The following is a 20,387-nucleotide window of genomic DNA, read 5'->3' as shown; positions in this document are numbered from 1 at the left end:
ATTTAGGAACCGACCGATGTCATTCTGTGTTCGTACCGACGGTTAACTATACGTTACTAACCTTCCAGGACAGGGTACTTTCTTCCTCTGGAACCTCCACAATGTTTCAGTGTGCGTTGATGTGTTCCTTCAACAGCTTGCGTTGGTCCATCACTTCAAATCACTGAATCCTGGTGGACGAACATTGAGTTAGTGTTAAGAATGATAAAACCAACGGCAATTAAACTAATTAATATGGTATGATTTTTATGCATCACGAAACATTTCTGTATCGATTGCAAGAAACAACGAACCGATATAAATTAGTTTCTTCATTTTTTCATTAATAATTTTGAGAACGATATATGGATGCTTTTAAATTATTACGAATTAGTACGAATTTCAATCAATTTTCGTAATCTTGCACTTCCTAAAACGAATTTAGATTTGTTCAATTTTTGTCTTATCAAATATATTCAATTTGTGGATTTTTTATGGTTGTTTAACTGTCAAGATGGTTGTTTAACTTACATAATTCATTAATTATTCTTACGCTTTTTAAAATTGAAACGTATATTCGTCAAATCGTTAAAATTCCAGATTTTTGTCTCCCTTGTTCTACATTATTTTAATTAAACTGGGGAATATCATCAATATTCCCAAAATTACTGAGTATAGATTGAAAATTATTTTCCCCTGAAATTTAATTTAGTCACTCCTCCGTATCTTAAGGTTTTACATAAAACGAAATGGGCGCGGCTGCGTCACTACTTTAAATCTTATATTAAATTTGTTTCACCACTTAACCCTTAGTTTTTTCTTCTTATTCGTTAATATAAAATGTACCTCTTAGTACTCTTATTGCCGAAAGTTGCTTCAAAGTACACTACAGCCTTCACAGCTGTCATACTTATTGTTAGGGTTAACTGACCGTAATTTAAGCTTCGTTCTTCCATAAAATACTAGGTGTATGCAAAATGTCTGGTTTTTATTTTTACTTGTTGATCATAAAATACAGTGCTTACAAATCAATTTGGGAAATATTTTCACTCGTTTTCTATAACTTTTTACTATCTTTCGGAGAATTTTCAAATTTCTTGGCGAAAGACAAATATCAGTTTGCAAGCACTGAATTGGCTGAAAAATGCAAACTATTGCATACACCTAGTAAAACCAATTTTTTAGCATATTTGGTAAGTGCATTATTAAATTGTAAAGAAATTTTTAGAAAGAAGGAAATTTAACAAGTTCACTGTAATCATTTGATTTTGTACCAATCTTCAACGCGACAATGTTCTAAATGCAGCATTATCTTTCCGAAAACTATTAAAAAACCGCAGCAATGAGAACTAACTATCTAAAGATTGCACTATGCATTATGATTTTAAATATCGATTTGCATAAGAATTATCACAAACTGGAGAATAGCCAGGATAGGAACAATCACCCTTACGAGAAAGGACCATCCACACTGACCAGCCTGAAGAGACTGACTGGCGAGGAAGAGGGGGCTGTAGGATAAGCAAAGATTCAAACAAAGAAATCGATAAGTAACTAGATGACCACAGAATTCCTAGAAGAATTGTCGATATCTATCTAAATGGAAGACCTCAGCTTAACCCCTTGACTACGGCAGACTTTGATACGCACCGGCCGTACCATACGGCAGAAATTGAGTTATGATGTGCGTTGAGAACGGCGAACTTTTGGGTAGGGATGCATTTTTGTGAAAACATATTTCAATAATCAAAAAACTGAATTTCACTACATTAAAACAATATTATCTATTTCTTTGAACCGAATTAGTATAAATATTACGAATTTAATATTAATGTAAATAATAAAGCCAAACTGTGTAGAGCGCCTGTAGGCGCTCTCAGTGTCACAAACGCAAAATTTCTAAGCGCCTATAGGCAGTAGCCAAGGGGTTAATAAACATTGCGACCTTTTGCTAATCGTAAGTTGCTCGTACGGATGTAACAATACATACACATGTATTATGTATCTTCAAGATGCTACATTTAGTTTTGCACTTTGCCCGTAAGATATCGGTGTCGAATGAAAGTTAGCTAACACCAGCATACCCAAACTAGGCACTCGAGCCTAGAATAGTAACTATGTCATTCCATATTTAGTGTACACATTTAATCTCGTCCTTCCACACCAAGTGATTTATTTTACGGAGATCTACGTAAATTTTTAGGTCTCTTTAAATCTGCATTCAAGGACATCGTCAAAATTTGTCGATACTCTGTTACATTCTTGAAAAACTATCTTCAACCCTATTTGGGCTATTGTATACCTCGAAATTGATCCATTTATCTACTTATTTTCAGAATATTTTAGACAAAAATCAATAATATACTCTTAACCTTACACCATTTAATTCTGTTTTAAGAATTTGTCTTCATTAATTTTCTAGACAAGAGTAAAAATTTATATTCATGGTATGTCCACATTTTCTTTAATGTTTAAATATTGACAACAAAAGAAAAGAATTTTTTATTTCTTATATGGCAACGGGTTAATATATTTGGTTATACTTTACCACAGGAAACCAGAAAATTTTAACTTTCTCTTAAAGTTTCAATCCTAGGAGATCAGTAGTTCAAAACTTATGCGTGTTTAAACTTAAGCGATTTTCAGAGTTTTTGTTAGGTAAGGGCGCCGCCATCTTGGTGTGTACTCTGCCACGCACGTCGTCTAACGAGCGGAGCCGCTAGATGGCAGCACAAGCACAAGATGACGTCGATAACGTAGATTTGCAAGTTAGTACGTAGTTCCCGCCCCCACGCGAACCTAACCCCGACCAACCTCCTCGCGAGTCCGCTCATTGGACAATATCTGAGTACGGTGAAAACGCTGAAAATAGACATCTTTACACACGCATAATTTTGAACTACTGATTAAATCATGGTTTGCGACATTTTCTCGCCAAAATCTACAGGATTACATAAAAAATGTGAAAAATTTCCGGTTTCCTGAAGTAAAGTTTAGCCATCGTAACTAATAATTACAATGCGTTTTCTCAATAACTGATATGAATCTATAATGTTTCGAATGTAATTCGCAATGTAACTGTCTTTTGAGTTAAAAACAAGCCTATTTTCTTAATCAGATATCAAAGTCGACTTCAATGATTTGTACATAAGTGGCATACAAAATTAAAGAACACTATTTTCGTAAAAAATTGTTTATATTGAAACTGTTATAACTTTATGAAGAGAAATCATATAGCAATCTTTCTGAACTCATTTTAAACCCCTGTAAAGCCTCTGTGTTCACAGACCTCGCGTAGATTTTTCAAAAAAGCTTGTGCACTATGTGCGAAAAAGCAACATACGATGAAATACGGTCCAAAAGCGATTCACTAAATATGGTAAAAAGCAAACATACTTTTTCCCCTTGAAAACTTTTCAAATTCGAACGACTGCTCCTCCATTAAATAATTCTTTTGAGGGCTAAAATCACCATGAATTTCAAGATTGTAGTCTCTCCTTTTATTGAACTTTCAATGAAAAATCTGTTCTCGCGAAAATACGTTCAAAAGGAGAAAGTAGCTGCATTTTCACCATTCCACAGGATGTAGAAACGTCTTTAAAAAAGCAATTATTTTAAATAATTGAACTAAAAAAAGCGATTTTAAAAGCAGATGCTTTATCCTTTACAATAAATCAAAAAATATTTAACGAAAATATAAATGAAAATTTTCGTGACAAATGCGTGCACAACTGCCAGAAGTTAAACAAAAGCAGAAATTCAATACACAAAGTTGAAAATTAAAAATTTATTTCGTAAAACTACTATCAACATATTTTTACCACGTATTTTCGTTTCGAAGTTCGTTTCTTCAAATGTACATTTCGAGCGCGAGGAAAGAGAGAAATAAAAGAAAAATGAGAAATATTCGCGGGTTGATCATGGTGCTACACGCAGGGTTAGGATTTGAACGTAAAACTTTTTCTTTTCTTCGTTATGCGCTTTCGCTAGGTTTCCTTCCTCGTTCGTGTCGCAATAAATCTAACCGAAAAATGCGGGAATGTGCCGAAACCTTAACTTCATTACAGCGGTGCGCTTTAATTTTAGCGGTCAGGCGTCCGAGCAAAAGAAAGGACGCTGATGGCAGTCGAGAAAGAAGAACGAAATACGAGCACCGCGGTAACGAGTGTTGTTACGAACAAACTATCCTCCCGTCTGAACAGAAAAAGATGGGAAATTCGAATTGCCGGCTAACTCCGGTCCACTCTTCTCACTCCGGAACAGTGAATTTTTTTGCTGCACGTGTTTTTAAATAAGGTCCGTGCCTTATAAACTAACTTTTAGACCTTGAATTTCGGTAACCACGCCATATACATATGGAAGAACAGTGAGCAGTCATCGGTAAAATTATATTATAGAAATCTATTTCATCTACGAATGTACAGATGATGTGCAAACAATTATTTGCACTATTTTGTAATACGGAACTTTAATAGACGCTGCTTGAAACATAGACTGTCTAACTTTTTTAACACTAGAACGACCGGAGCAGTCAAAATGACTGCTTCCTAATTTTTTCTTTTACAATTACTGAAATTGTAAAAATGTTTTCATCGGAAATTTTTTAATGAACCTCTTCATTGAAGCACATATTACAATAAAAGTTGTATGAAGTCTGAATGGGCACAGTCTTGTCACTGTTACAAAGCAATATACGTTAGTCGCATATATTGCTCGGTCGTTCTAGTGTTAAGATAACGTTCTTACATTATAATTTTGTGGAACGTAAGAACGAGTGGTGGAAAGTAACAATTAGGTATAACTTCATCTTCTGTGTATTCTCGCGCCCGCGAAGTGACTATCCCTTCTAGTCACGAGGGTTGTAAAGCCTCGTAGATCAACCGAGGTCCTTACGTCTTTTTATGGAGGTAGGGATGTTTCAAATAAGTCAGGTTGAATGAATGTCTGTATTAACTATTGTATATATTTAAACTGCTAACGGATAACAAATTGAGAGAAACGGTTAGCGTGGAATGTGATGATGCGTTCGTTTGTTACTTTCCGTTTGGTTCGTTATATTGACGAAATACAAGCATTTCGTTTTTTATGATCGGGACTGAGGTTCCCAGATTTTCGGTCGTCTTATACCGGGTGGTTCACGAGAAACAGGCCACCTAAATAGCTCCGTTAGGCTTAGAGATAGAAGAAAATGTTACAGAGAAAATTTGTACCGTTAAAAAGGGGCAAATATGGTGATATAAAAAAATGTTCCGATTGTAGTCGTTTCCAGTCTTTTGATGGTCATCGATGATTTTTAAATACCACCATATATTTTTAACTTCACAGTATTGTAGCTGACGTCAAGATGAGTTCAATGATATTGATACACTATGACCTTCAACTGACCTTGAACTAGAAAATTTATCATAAAGCAATGATAACTTCAAAATGTGCAGTCATTTTATCTGAATTGAATTAAGTGTTCGAAATTATGACCTTGAGCAGTAACAGTAACATTCAAACATTTTACAAAGCAATCAATTGTACTTTCAATTGTTTCTGTTGGAATTGATTTACAAGATCTAATTACTTTATCTTGCATGTTCTCTGGTGTAGTCGGTTGATCACGAAATACATCTTTGAGTGTTCTCCACAAAAAAGAATCAAGTATCATGCGAATATTTCGATTACACAAATTCCACCGATATCCCATATCGCTCCACCAAGAACTTCATGGAAGAGATTTTGAAAATCGCGTAGATTTTTGTGAGTGGTTTTTTAGTAACGTATTATTTATTCATGAGGCTTCCTTCACAAATCGTGGTCAAGTTAATTTGAGAAATATGCATTACTGGAGTAATGCGAATCCACGATGGTTACGGAATCTAACATTTTATTGTCCTTGCATTACAATATCCAATATTTAATGTAGGGTTAATTTTATTTTTGTGTGTATACCCTCTTTCTTAACTATGTTTCTATTTAAATATTTCACGAGTCATAATTTTAAAAAATTAAGCAAATTATTTATTTTTTAAATCTTCTTTTTTAACAATGTGGTATAAGTAGATACACGGTTGCTATATCTTCATTTGTAATATAAATTCAAGTCTTGGAATGATAAAAACAACACAAAATTGAGATTAGTGTAACAGGAAGTCAACAGCTTGAAAAAATTACGAATGGAAACTAAATGATAAATAAAAGAGAGATGTTATTGAAATATACTGCATGTAGCATATTGTCAATATTAAAACTGTCACATAGAAAAATTGCAAATAAACACGAAGAACATAAAAGTGTAAAAAATATACGTTTTCTGGTCCCATTTAGATACATTGACACTTAAAAGTTTAATGATATGATCATATTTATCCGATTAATTCCATCATTAAATAACAATTGGACAAGATATAATGCACCTATTTCGAGAAATCTTTTAAAAGATATTATCTATAAATTTAGCGAATTATTGAAAAAGTTTTATATTGTTAAATCGAAGATCTGTAACAAAGCTTCGTGTCGTGGAGAATATTTTATGATCATTTAATATTTAAATGAGAGATTAAACATCGTAAAGTAAGGAAACTTCATTTTCTTCATTACACTTTCTTTCATAAATCTCCGAAGTCAATTTTTTTTCTTCTAAGGTTCAAGAATTAACTTAAAATTTAAAAAAAAACCGAAATAAAGTTTTACGAGGGCAACGTTTAAAAAAAGCATATCACAGGAGAGAAGATGAATGGAGACAAAGCGTAAAGTGCTGAACAAGTAAAATTTTCTTCTATAATCCAGAATTTTGTGGTACGTCTTCACCCCTCCCCCCTTCCCACGAACACGTAAAACACATAAAATGTATTCATTATTTTCTAACGTAAAATATTCTGCAATTTTCATCCCCTGGAATTATTACTCAGTTCATTCTGGTTTATTGTGATGTTAATCTTTCTGGTAGAAAAGTGATACTTTAAATAAGATATTAAGAATAAAAATGCAATTTTCTTGACCTAAACTCTTATATAAAAATTATGATTAAAAAAGGAAGATGTATTTGATCGGAGCTAACCAATCAGTCAAAATTACGTATTGTTATTCTGATTGTAGGAAAAAGAATTTTCAAAATATTATATCTAAGTTTGAGCGTATTGCTATTTTGTTTTCGTTTTGTATATTTTCTTGGGGTCCTAAAAAGCTTCAACAAAGAAATAAAACCAAGAATACCCGTTCTCCTGTTGATTTTCTGAAAGATAAAAGATTATTATCTGCAACCACTTTGTGTATGTTCTTTATTTAGTACACTCCTATGCATACCTAAATTGTTTTTATTTTCTGCAACAAAGGATAATCTGACGAGACGACCAAAAAGATGGCATACCGTGTATGAATATAAATGAAGTATGTAGCTGGTACCTGTTTCCTTTGAGGTTGCGTTTCTTTGATGCACTTCAGCTGCGCATGCTATTAAATACAAGTAGATGGCTTGTCCGATCATTGCTTGCTCTTTCTACTGCCTGCAAGCATGAATAATTGTGAAAACTCTTTTCCATCGTATTATCTAACTTTTTATGCCGTCAATCTAATTTCATGTTGTAAAGGTGCTCTGTGCAGCTGAATTGCTTTATGCGAACGGTAATAAAAATTTAAAATAAACACTTTATGACCACAGATGCCATTGTATCAAATAGTAATAACAAGACCATTTAAACCATGTATGTACAGACCATATATTGCATGAATTAATTAAAATTTTTGTACATTAATTGAAAAATATGAAAATTAAAACTGCAGTTCAATATCTTTAATTTATTAAAGTGTTTTTTAGTATGTGACTAATTTGTTACTTTTAGATTTACTGTGAAAACAGTAGAATTCATTGAAAAAGAGTAGATTGTATTTTATTTATCTAATATTATTCTATTTCATTTTAACACTTGGATATATTATTTAATTTATCTTGTATGGGGTATACGAAATTTTCTTACAGGCATTATTACTGTAACATAAATGCTGCAACTTGATGACGCAAAATGTGTGCAACAATTTTAAGAATTAATTACAGATACACAAACGCCCGAAGATAATGTTTTATATTCGAAATTTTTATATTAATTACGATATGCACTATGTTGTAATGACACTTTATTTGTGTATTAAACCTCGTAATATTGCAGAGCAAGCTTGCGTTTTTTTAAAAATACTATTTAGCAAAATTTAAACCTAGTACGGTTTATTGATAAAATATTGCTTTGTTGTTATTTAACGATCAATTTTGTAGCCTTCACAACGTCCATTTTAACAGTATATTAAGACGTGGTCGTCGACTGTTTCCTAGAGATAAAAAGACTTTTGAATCTTTACGGAATTGCGATTTTCAGTAACCCAGAAACATTGGATTTTCCATTAGGTTCATGCGGCTTTTATTTCACAATGAATTTCTTTCAATAACTATTGCTAGTCTCGATGGTATTATACACCACTCTATAGCTTTTTCATGCCTATCAGATTTGTTCTGGAACTTCTCGTTTCCAGTGAGTAACCATAAAGCTTTCAGTTAAAAATTATGAAGCTTCAAGCGAATAAAAACGAGCTTCCTCGATAACGTTCTAAAGCACACAGGAAACTTTGAAAAAAATAATTTTTCATGATCTTAAATGTGCGAAATTTCCCTCCAGAATATTGCAGAGCTGCTTCACCAACTCTGAAGACTTAAAAAATTGCTACGGTGTTCGAAAGAGGTGGTAAACAATAGATCAATATTATCAAATTACTTATTTGATAGATAGAGTATAAGATGAACAAATTAACAAGAAATTGTATTAAAAAATAATTACAGAAACCCATTTGCTGAAACATTGACCATTATTATTTAGTGACTAGACCGCGCGTTTTATGTAATTACGGAAAAAATGAATACGTGAAAAACAAAACTGTGAAGACATTAGAAATATTTAGCAATATTGTAACACTACTTTCGACTTATTAAAATTATTGAAAAACAAAATACATTTTAATGTAACTTCTATTTCTCAGGATCAACACAGGCAATTTTAACATAACGTAACGCCATTTTTGTGATAACTTGCACATGCTGCCACAATAAAAACTCGGAAAATTATTCGCAAGAATAGCATAATACTAGACTACATAGCTTCTACAAACCAAGGAGATAATGCAGCTTTAAGAAAAATATTTATTCCACTATAATTAGGTAGACCACCCTATACATATATTTTGATTGATAATGATAGTTTAGAATTATGCCTTAATTATGTTCCACACACCCTACTAGTATAGACAATTCATTCGCAGTGGTTCCATCAAATTAATGTATCTTTTCTTGCAGATTATTATATATTTTTTAGGGGTTCACTTGTGACATATAAAGAGGGGGAATCAAAACTATATTTTTATTTCAAGCAGAGCAATAGAAAATACAAAAATTAATTTCCCTTGAACTTACTTAATCCCACAGAACGTATTAGACACGGATCCACTTTTAATAAAAAATACCAAAAGAAATTTCATTATTTTTGGACATTTTGTCGTCGTAAATAACAGAAAATCTGCATCTTCAGGTAAATACCGTGCATCCGGTATACGTAGATCGTATTACATAGACGGTGGATGGTTTGCGTGCAAGCATGAATATACTTTACATACTTTTTCCATAGTAACTGTAGCAGGGATACGCATCGTGACAGGAGAAATAAAATAGCTGTACATTGTAGGATAACCTTCATAATAGTTTTCCGCCAAAAAGCGACCGCTTTTAATTCTCCAAATTGCACTAGAAAATGAATGATTTCACAAGTACATTTTTAATTAAATTGTTAATTAAGACGTGCCCGGACATGGGCCACGCGCACCGAGACGGGAATTAATTTTTATGTACGCGTCTCGTTACGTTAAAAAAATGTTTCCTTCAAAGTGACTGGCTTTTTATATTTCTGTTTCCTGTGTCGGTCGGCCCAAGCTATACAGGTCGTCCGCGAAGAAATGACTGACGAAAAATATTTTTCTGTCCGGCTTTTGGACGTTGAAAAACGCTAACAATCCAGTCCTCAAACACGGGAAACGAAAATCCGCCGCATGTCTTCAGGACCAACATTCGTAAATTATATTCTGGAATGTCATTACACGCGCACACATTTCAATAAAAGAGTAGCCTTCGAGTATACGGCAGAAAAGTATCCGTTGTTAGCCGACGGATCGCGTTTGTACGGCCTCGAAATTACCATGTTATTACAAAATAATGGGTGGAAAGTATCACGTGTAAAGGGTGTTACAATACTCGATGCTTTGACACGTTACGTGGACGAAGACTACACAGAAATTAAAAGCGTATTCTGCATCAAAGTTCTTCGTGATGAAACACCAAAAATGGTGCAGCGTGTTACGCGACACCATTTTAAAGGGTTTGGTTATACTGTACCTCACGAAACCAGAATTTTTTAATTTTTATTATGTAATCCTGTAAATTTTGGCGAGAAAATGTCGAAAATCCAAGTTCAATCCTAGATTTTTTGCATTTTCTCGCTAAAATTTACAGGATTACATGAAAAAAAGTTAAAAATTTCTGGTTTCCTGAGGTAAAGTTAAGCCAACATTTTAACTAGGCTATACAATTCACATTTTTGATAAACTGCATAAAAATTATGTTTTATACCATTGCAAATGGAAAGATCTTATAGGAAATGAGCATTAAACAATAAAGAACCAATCAGTTCAGAGTTTTAAGTTCCAAATAAAATGACCATATAGAAGTTATTGTATTAATTTGTTTAGAGAGGATGTACCCACTTAAAATAGGCTTCCTGATCATTTCTTCTATCTGTGATAGTGCAAAAAATGTTTCTTCCAAAAGACGCAATTGAGGAAGAATTTTATTGTGAACGCTTAACAGTTTTTTATCCAAAGTTGTCTGTGTCTACACCGTAAACCCAGACACTGTGTCCAGGCAATTCCGGACACCATGACGCGCGCGAGCGTATGCAGTTGCCAGCTGGTTTCACGCGGACAAAATACGCGCAACCGAGAAATATGTATGTACCACTCCGGCAATTTTTTTCCGTGTCTTACGAATAACTTCAGAGCATGCAGTGAATTCTAATTATGTAGGTAAATCATAGATAATAGCCTCTCGGGAAATACTCCAGAGTAGCATGCGAATTAAATAAGAGCAGCTTTTAATTACCTCGGACGCCTTATTCGTGGGTTTTTCACTCTTTAGAAAAATACTTCAACGAATGAACAAGAAAACTATAAGGGATTATTATTCTACCGCCATTTGTCATGTCGTTTTCTAAATAAGGTGTACTGACCTCATACTTTCATGTCCAATAGCTATTCTATAATTCTCCACTATCGTAATCAAGTGTCTTTTTTTTTAAACAATAGTTTCATTTCATTACATTCCTTTATATTTGCGATGAAATAGCGGGAAAAAATGTTCGCAAGATTTTTATATAAAATGTGAACTCTTTACTGTAACAATTATTAATTCTATAATATTAGTATTCATATCATAAATAATGAAAAAATTTTTTATTTTTTTGAATTTTTTATTTTTTTATATCAATGTTACTTATATCGCTTTTCAATTTCTTAATTTCGCGCCACATGGTATATATTTCTGATGTTGTCAGGTGGCATAATTTCGATAACTAATATCTCATTACTCCAGTTTTTTTTTAACATTTCGTATAATATAGTTCAATAATTGTTTTAGTTAACGCTTTTAATTCATGTAAACGGTTTTTATTTATAGACAAAATAATGAACATGATATATATAAAAATACTTAAGACATTTTTTATTTCAATATTGACAAAAATAATATTTGTTGTACTTACACAGAAATTCTAAATTACCTTTTTTGAGAGGATGCTTCGAAGAGAGTCTAACTATAAAAAAAAAATTAATTTTGTATACACTTGTATAGAAGCTGTCGCTCGTTTTGCATGTCACATAATTAATCAGCATAGAGCATTCATTTCAAGTGAAATGCATCAAGTAAATTGCTAGCATCGGAATTGTTAATGATTCGAAATGTAAATGCCTTTAGTAACGAAATTCAAAATATTCGTGATACTGTTTGGCATTTAAATCAAATTTATCATGTACATAATTCAAAGCGTACAGTGCCAGTTAGTAAATTACGAAGAGATAAAATTCAATAACCACTACAATTACTGAATCAAAAAGTTCCAAGTGCTTAACAAAGGAAGAGAAAATGTCGTAGAATTTTATTGGACACTTGAAACATTCGGCGAGATTAAGTAGCGTGTGCTAACAATTTCCTCTCCGCCCGGTAGACTGCCAATACGCTTGTATAGGGTAAATGCCTATATCTTCTCCAGAAACGTGACTTGGTTTTCTCTATGCAATTCTTCTGCGACACAACTTTTATCTCGCGAAACTACGACGCACTTCTTCGCGTTTAATGAATCACTATAAATTCCCCTTTCCGACACTATAGCAAGATGTTCGACATAAAAATGCTTGTCTTGTTTTCTGCAGTCGCGCTTTAAATTATTGTTTCCGGCAAGTGTCGAAAACTTTGGTATTAACACTTTGGCTGCCACATTGGTTATACAGTAAATAAATATGTGTTTGACAAATATAACATTGTTGCAAAGTGACAATAAATATTGTGTTATTTACTTCATATTTACATAATTGAATTAACTTTATATTACGTGAAAGGTGAGCGCACAATTTTTTAATAATAAATTTGTAGCGACCATGGTGCGTGGGAACGTGGGAATTTTCGGACGCGGAAATTCCATCCTTCTCAAGGGCGTACCATGGGAGGTCGGGTTGAGGGCCCGGTCATTTAAGTGACGATTGCCAGAACCTCGGCCCGACCGTTACAGTATCCTTAAGAGTGAAGTCCCCGGATGCAGTTGTTTCGGGGGAGGAAACTTTCTCCATGCCCTTGTGGGGGTGGAGAACCTCCCCTTATTCTAACGGTTTTCGGGGACCTTATTAACGCGCTGTCAGGAAGCAGGAGGCAGAAAGCTACGAATATTCGGCGTGGACACATCGCGTACATTTTCCGATTCCGCGTGACTTTGTAGCATTTTCTCATCGACGCCTTAGTATAATACATCGTTTTATACCACCACGTGTCGTACCCATCACTATCTACTCCTCATATCCTAAAAATTCAATAACTGAATTGAAGTTGAATTTGAAGTTGTAGTCAAGTTCTATTAATTTTCGCTTATTTAATCTCCCAGCTTGAATAAGTTGATGCGAGGTATTTATTTATTTGTAGACTATGCAAGAAAAAATAATTTTCAATATCATTTAATTTATACAATTATATCGAATTATGAAATTGATAAATAATGTTACAATGCTTAAACTTTTTATCGCGAAAAAATGTACTGCATATTTCTATTTAATTATAGGTTACCAATATTGTACTTTCTAAACCACTAATTAAAATTTGTATTCACTAAATATAAATTAGCGTGGAAATATTTAACAGAGTTCAAACGTTCCAATGGAAGAATTTAAAAACGAAATGACGTTGTCACCCTTTAGCTTTGTAAAATGCCGTTTTACGTTTAATTACAATATAATTAGTGTTCAGTCAAGTTTAACATAGGTCCCGTCGGAGACAATGGCTGGCCGTCACATGATCGACGTGTATTGGCTCATTGTATCCCATTCAGTAACGCTTTGTAGTGGGTACATAATAAACCTGAACACAAAGCTTGTATTTACTGTCGCCATCTCCTTTCATGTAGCAATCAAGTACGTGTGTATCTATATTTAAAAAGTTTGATACATTTACGAAGGACACAAGCTTGGTTACATTTTAGAACATTTTATATTTATACGATAATACTTCAGTGGTTACTTTTAATTTGTTCCATACTAATTTTTAAAGGAGTGGTGGTTATCCAAACTGGTAAATGTAACTTTCGGCGTAAAAATTGTTTATTTTACACTTCGGCTAAAGTTCCGAAAATCGGTCTAATCCAATTGAGCTTGAAAACTGGTAAATAGGTTCATTTCGCATTAAAAACATGTTTCCCAAAAGGATTTTTGGCGACTCGAAAATTTTTTTTTATTATACTAATCCCACCTACTTTCCTTTCCTACCTTATTCGATACCCACTATAGCGAATTCTGTTCTTTTTAATTGACGGAACACGTGTTTTAGGACGGTGCCCCTGCCCGGCCCAAACCTAACCCAGACCTAACCAATATTATTTTCCGAGACTCCAAAAATCCTTTTGGGAAACATGTTTTTAATGCAAAATGAGGTTGTGTACAAAATTTTAACTCAATCGGATTTGATCGATTTTCGGAATTTCAGCCTGCACTTCTCAGCAAAAATGATAGTATTGTAGCGTCCGGTCGCACGCACACAAAAGAGTCTTTCTTTCGTGCAAACGGCCAACGCAATTTACGACTCTCGTTCGACGAAGCTATTTTTGAGTGGACATTTTCCAGACCTAGTCGAAGTATGTTTATTAGAGTTTTGTCCCAAAGTCCTCAATAGCAAACTGAGACCGTCATAAATTAAGAGACGAACCGAAGGGCACTTGAAGCGGACCCAACGGTCTATCGACACTTGGGTCAAGCATGAGTGGCCCGGAGGAAAGTCCCATCATCTTCTCCGATCACCTCGCCGTTCCGAAAACAAACACGCCAAGGGCGGAAGGAACGGGGGTGAGACGAAGAAAGAACAGCTCTGATTGGAAGGACCCAAAGCGTGGGTTAGCCAATCAGGGTTGTTTAGGATTTTTACCAGGGCAAACGAAGGCGTTAGAATTAGGTTGTACAGGACTTTCGAGGAGTCACTCAGAAGTCGTCGCGAGATACACTTCGCATAAAATTGTACAGTCGCGAACGATACGTGTATATATAGAGATTAAATTGAGTTCGCCAGCAAAGTTTAGTTCACGATAAATAGACCCTATCCACAGTATATTAGGTTGGCTTAAATTACAGGTTTGCATATGATATTTTCAGTGTGGTTTCTGTTAAAATGAATTTATTCAGTCGAAATAGTTTACATTATATTCTATTAATTTATTCAACGCGTTGCAAAACTAGAATCAAAATAAATAAAAAATTTAAAATTATTTTCATGTTCTAAAAAATTACTTAAACTTATTCTACACTCACCACTCATACTTTCAACAAATTTAATGTTCATATTATGAACAGTTTCTGCTGCTTTACGTCCCAATACTCGTAAAAATATTTTATGGATTTACTTCCTTTCCTATTGCTGTGTTTATAGATGTAATACTCAGAATAAGTAAATGCAAAGAACAATAGTATGACCCGTAAACAATAGGTGACGTTTATGCTTTCAAAAGATATATTGCATAATAAACATATATTGAAAACGAGTTGTATACAAATACTATGAACATTACAGTTTGACGGTTTACCATTTGAAATTGCTTTCTGCAACACGAATTACAAGGCATAGTTTTTATTTAAACGTTTAAACGATAAACCAAAAAATCCTTTAATGAATCGTGTTAAATCAGGTTGCAGCTTCTAATCAAAACAACATAATTATAGTGAAATGCGGCTACCACTCTATTATGTTCTATCGTGGTAGCATTCTATAAGCCATTCGAAGCAGGATGCGCCCATTTCTGGTGTATAACAAAAGGGAGCTTAAAGTTTAATCGCGTTGCTCATAGAGCACTGTCTAATATGCTGTAGAACCAAAATTAATGTCGCTTGATTAATTGTACTTACTGCGACGATAGAAACCAATTTCAGATATTCGCTGTTCTGGACGGTGTTTAAGAAAGCATTACGATTTAAATATTACTTATCGAATAGTAATTTAATTTCATACAGAAACAATTAGAATTTCTAAATGAAGGATCATATATTTGCGAAACTTTAAAATATTAAGGAACCAAATTTATGAAAATTATAAAAGTTTTATGTGCTTTAAAATGGATGTTCATAAACTTAAGAAAGTCCCCGATTTAAGTATGTTTAAATAAAGTGCGTAAGATATAAATAGATCGCCTGTATTCAACATCAAACGTGTAATAATTTTAATTAATTCATTTTACACATGTAATAATTGATTATTTACGCTGTGCTGAAGCAAAAGAAAATAAGTGTGAATGAAATGTGGACAGTTTTCAACGCTAAATTCAGGCAAACAGGAAATAAAGTTTTGCACTTCGAATATAATTTTGTTATGAAGCTCCAAACATGCCAGGGAATCGGGTGCATCTGTATACATACATATTACATCGCACAGACCAAACCGGCACGAAATGCGAGACAATCGTCTTCTCCCTGTATTATATTTGCGGTCAAATACAATTCCATTACTTAGCGCGAGCCATATCGTTGCATTTGCGAGAGCTCCGTGATTAGCTGCGCAACGTAATCCTAACGCTTCATGAATTTCATATCAATGATGTTACCTTATGGGGCTGATTGGTCTCAAACTATCCCCTTAACGCACAATTCTATTTGTCAATTATATTTACGATCCCAATCATTTACCTTCATTTTACAAAAAGTTCGATAAGTGTTAAGGATTACGAATAAAAATTTTCTTCGGATGGTTCAATACAGTTATTCTTATAAACTTATATTCTTACATTTTTGGTATAATACATTATTATTACTACCACAAAATAAATAGTGTATTTAAAATGATTAGAGACATTGATTTGAAATACCAAGAGAATATGTTTATTCAATTGAAATAACGAAATAAACAAAATAACAATAATGTATAAATTCAATAGATTTAATCAACAAGAAGATCATAGAAGGCATACAATTTTCGTAAAATTCAATCTTTTCGTTTCAATGATCACCACCTTTACAATTTTTGAATTTTTCATTCTGTTCCAGCCGACACAATTGCCATACTCCTCCGCAATAAAATACATGGTGCTCAAATTTGTTGGACTTTGAATTTTATAAACGTTCAAAACGTAGCATTTTCCCGCTGTTACACATTAAAACAAAACAAAAATAGAAAGTGAAATAAAAAGGAAAATTCTCGAAATATTAATCAATTCGCGTACAGAACGCATACAATTTCTAGTTTTTAATAATACAATTAATTGTTACGATTTTAATATGAATATAACTTTTTTTTTAATCGTTTCGTGCAACTTTCGAATAATTATAAAAAAATTCTATGTTCACATTGTTTAATAAAAACAACCTAATAGCTTTCTACATTTGTTAACCTTAAATTTAATTTGTAAAATCAGAATCACTTCGCCAGCTTGAATCCTATTCTCATGTAGGTATCTGTGACCGGAAACATACGTGATCTGCCTAATAGTGGGTGTCAAGTATAATTCCAGCAAGAGGAGAGTCTCTTGTGAAGGAGCGAAATCGACATACACAACAGCAGATGACTGCGGTGTGTCTCTTCTTCCGGTCGGCATGTCAATGGAAGTGCTTTATTGTCCTCCTGATGAATTTTCTAGCCTTGCGAGGGAACCCGGTTCCGAAATTAGTCTTGTTTGTTTCATTTTGTTCTGCAACAGCGCCCCCTTGTCCTCGCAAAAGGAAGGCTCTTGAGCTTCCGTTTCCTGTAACCTTTCCTGTAACTAACCAATTGGACACCGATTCCCGTATACAGGATAATTCACCTAACGCAATGTCCCTAAATGTCTTGTAAACTATTAACCCTTCGCACTCGGACGGCAGCTCTGAGGGGACATCGTGAATCTAGCTAACCACTCGAATATACCTTCTCAGGGGACATAAAGAGATTACTTAGGAACTATACTAGCATGTTTCCTCAAAGTTTTCATTTCAAATTTGCATGACAAGGCAATAATATTTCTATTCGTCATTCTAAATTGTCTTAAAAAAGGAACATCTAAAAGTATTTGCTCATTTCAATGTTAAACAATGATATTAGATGCTCTTTTTTTAAATGTCAATGAACATTTCAGTCCTTGTAGGTACAGGGTGTTTTAAAATCATATGTCGCGACCGTTATAACGTGATTCTGCACCTCCGGATTGGTAGAGATCTGTTAAAAAAATGAACGGCAAAATTTACCTTGACAATTTTTGCAAGGTCAAACATTTTTCTATTGCATCCTATAGTACTCATCGCGAAGAACACAAGTCACAATAGAACTATAGGTCTCGAGTCAACCGTTCTCATAATGAATAACTTTAGAGTTTCATAAACTATTTTATTCCATACGTCTATAGGGTGTCCCAAAATGGTATAAACGTGGAGGGGATGATTCTATATGAAAAAATGAGTCGAAAATATTAGTTTTTAAGAAAAGTGACTTTAAAAATCCGTCAAGTTCGCGTGCCTAGCGTTCTTAAGAAGTAGAATTAGTAAGTAATGAACAGACGCGCCCGACAATTCCTATTCAATAACACGCGTGTTCGTCGAATTTTCAAACACAAATCAAAAAGGAGGTGTCAAATGAAAAAAAATTGTGCCATATTCTCTCAAAATATTGCCATATTCTGTAAAATCACTCCCTATAAAAAAAGGGCTAAACCTAATAAGTTAATAAAAGCAAACGCTTTAGTATGGCAGTAATGGTGTTTTACAATTATTTAAACTTAAATATTTAACTTTTCACAAAAAAACTGAGAACAAAATACGCCCCACTCGATACCATTCAAATTTTCTCTCACACATTTGTTGCTACGAGTATATCGAGAAAATCAGGATGTCAAAATCGGTTGAGACACCCTGTATAGAAAAATGCACGTTATTGAAAAGTAACATTACATATCAAAATAGAAATTGAAGACAAAATCATCATTGTACATTAAAACGATGTACATATAATAAATATGTAGACTGTAATGTTATTTCTTGATCAAAACACTGCATAATATGTGCATTCTAAAATCGAATACTGCATATGCAACAACCTGCTATTATGACAAAATGTTTTTCTTTTGTTACCAATGCTTAAGCATTAAAGTAAATGTACGCATATAATAAAAAAAAAAATGTTCTCTTTCCGTGAAATTATTAAGGATAAAGAGGTTCTAAATATTACAGTCGTAAAGAAAGTCGCACGGCAAGGGGTTAAGGGTTCCATTGACGCTATCGATCATCCCCGAGATATTTTCCGTGTATCCCATGGGTTCATGGGTTCTCGAAACTCAAGCGTGAAAGGAGAGCCCGGGACAATCGTCTTCTTGGCGCAACAAAAGCAAGGCAAGTCGGAAATGTACTGGCCGATACGAGCGCGACGCAATAGCAGTTGCGGAACCACGGAGTACTGTAGAATTCACACTAATGCCATTCAGTATCCTCGCCTCTGATACCCTGCTGTCTCATGCAACTAACAGTGTCGCAGTACTGTGTCCGTTCCACCATCGGTCATTTTCTGCATGCGATATGCTTTTCAGAGCTGGCCCGAAAATCCCTTAAAAGATTTCCTGCTTTCGACGTATGCGGATATCATCGGCCAGACAATTTCAAGTGCCTATATGTAGCTTTAGTGCAAATATTGTGCCTGTCATTGTTTTCATTTTTATCGTAACTTAGATAGTATTATCATAACAAAGATATCTTTTTTAAATATTCATGTTGTTTAAGCAATCGTTTCACAAAGTTTAATAAACAGATTCTAAATCTACGTGGCATTTGGAAACCTATCAAGCACAAAAAGCCGTTTAAAAAACATTAATCACCAGACTGTGGAACATTATGCAAAATAAAAATGTTCTGCATCTCTTATACGAAACAGGAGACACTTAACCATTTTGTTGTTTCTTGAATAATTTTAGTAGGTAGAAAATAATGTGATAATATTCTCCAATTCTTTCAATCTCTCTAATACTTCAAATTACATTATATTTTGCAGTCTATAAATGACAATTACTATATTATTAATTAATATATTATTAATTAGTATATACGTATGAAAATTATAATGTATACTATAATATATATTTAACAAATATATATTTGATTCCAGCTTTATAATATGTTAAGACGGGGTTCCGTCGTCGTACTCTACGAGCCTGGCGAGCGATCGGCTTTTGTCCGAAACGATTCTCGTGAGGACCGCTCGATCTGATCTTCCTCTTGCGTTCGTGATCGCGTTGCGGTAACATCGTGCGTCGTGCGTGTATCCATAGTTTAACATAATAAACTATTTGGTTTAATAAATATCGTATCTTTTAAACAAATATTATATAAAATGACCTATATTATGAACGTCACTTCAAGTGGTCTTGAATTCTATTTAAAAAAACAGGGTTGACATTTATGTAATGTTAAGATGCTCTAACCTGTATATTACAAAGATGATGAAGTAACTATGCAATGTATAAGGAATTAGAACACATTCTGTGCAAGTACAGAATCAGAACATATGGTTATGTTACTCCTGATTATTACATTTCAAAATAAATTAGTCTCGCTTCTTGTATCAATGATTAATACTGTAGGGTTATGAA

At 33.7% G+C, this 20,387-nt stretch overlaps 1 long non-coding RNA gene across 1 annotated transcript in view; it reads right to left on the bottom strand.

Moving 5' to 3' along the window:
* The window catches only part of LOC143364171 (uncharacterized), a 432,692-nt gene that overhangs the window by 321,076 nt on the left and 91,229 nt on the right, over positions 1–20,387 (bottom strand). Inside the window, exon 2 of the long non-coding RNA XR_013084010.1 lies at positions 62–170. This is a non-coding gene — a long non-coding RNA (uncharacterized LOC143364171). The remainder of the gene's footprint in view (positions 1–61; positions 171–20,387) is intronic.

Source organism: Halictus rubicundus, chromosome 2 (genome assembly GCF_050948215.1).
Source record: "Halictus rubicundus isolate RS-2024b chromosome 2, iyHalRubi1_principal, whole genome shotgun sequence".
Taxonomy (NCBI): domain Eukaryota; kingdom Metazoa; phylum Arthropoda; class Insecta; order Hymenoptera; family Halictidae; genus Halictus; species Halictus rubicundus.
This window is presented reverse-complemented; position numbering and strand designations above follow the sequence as displayed.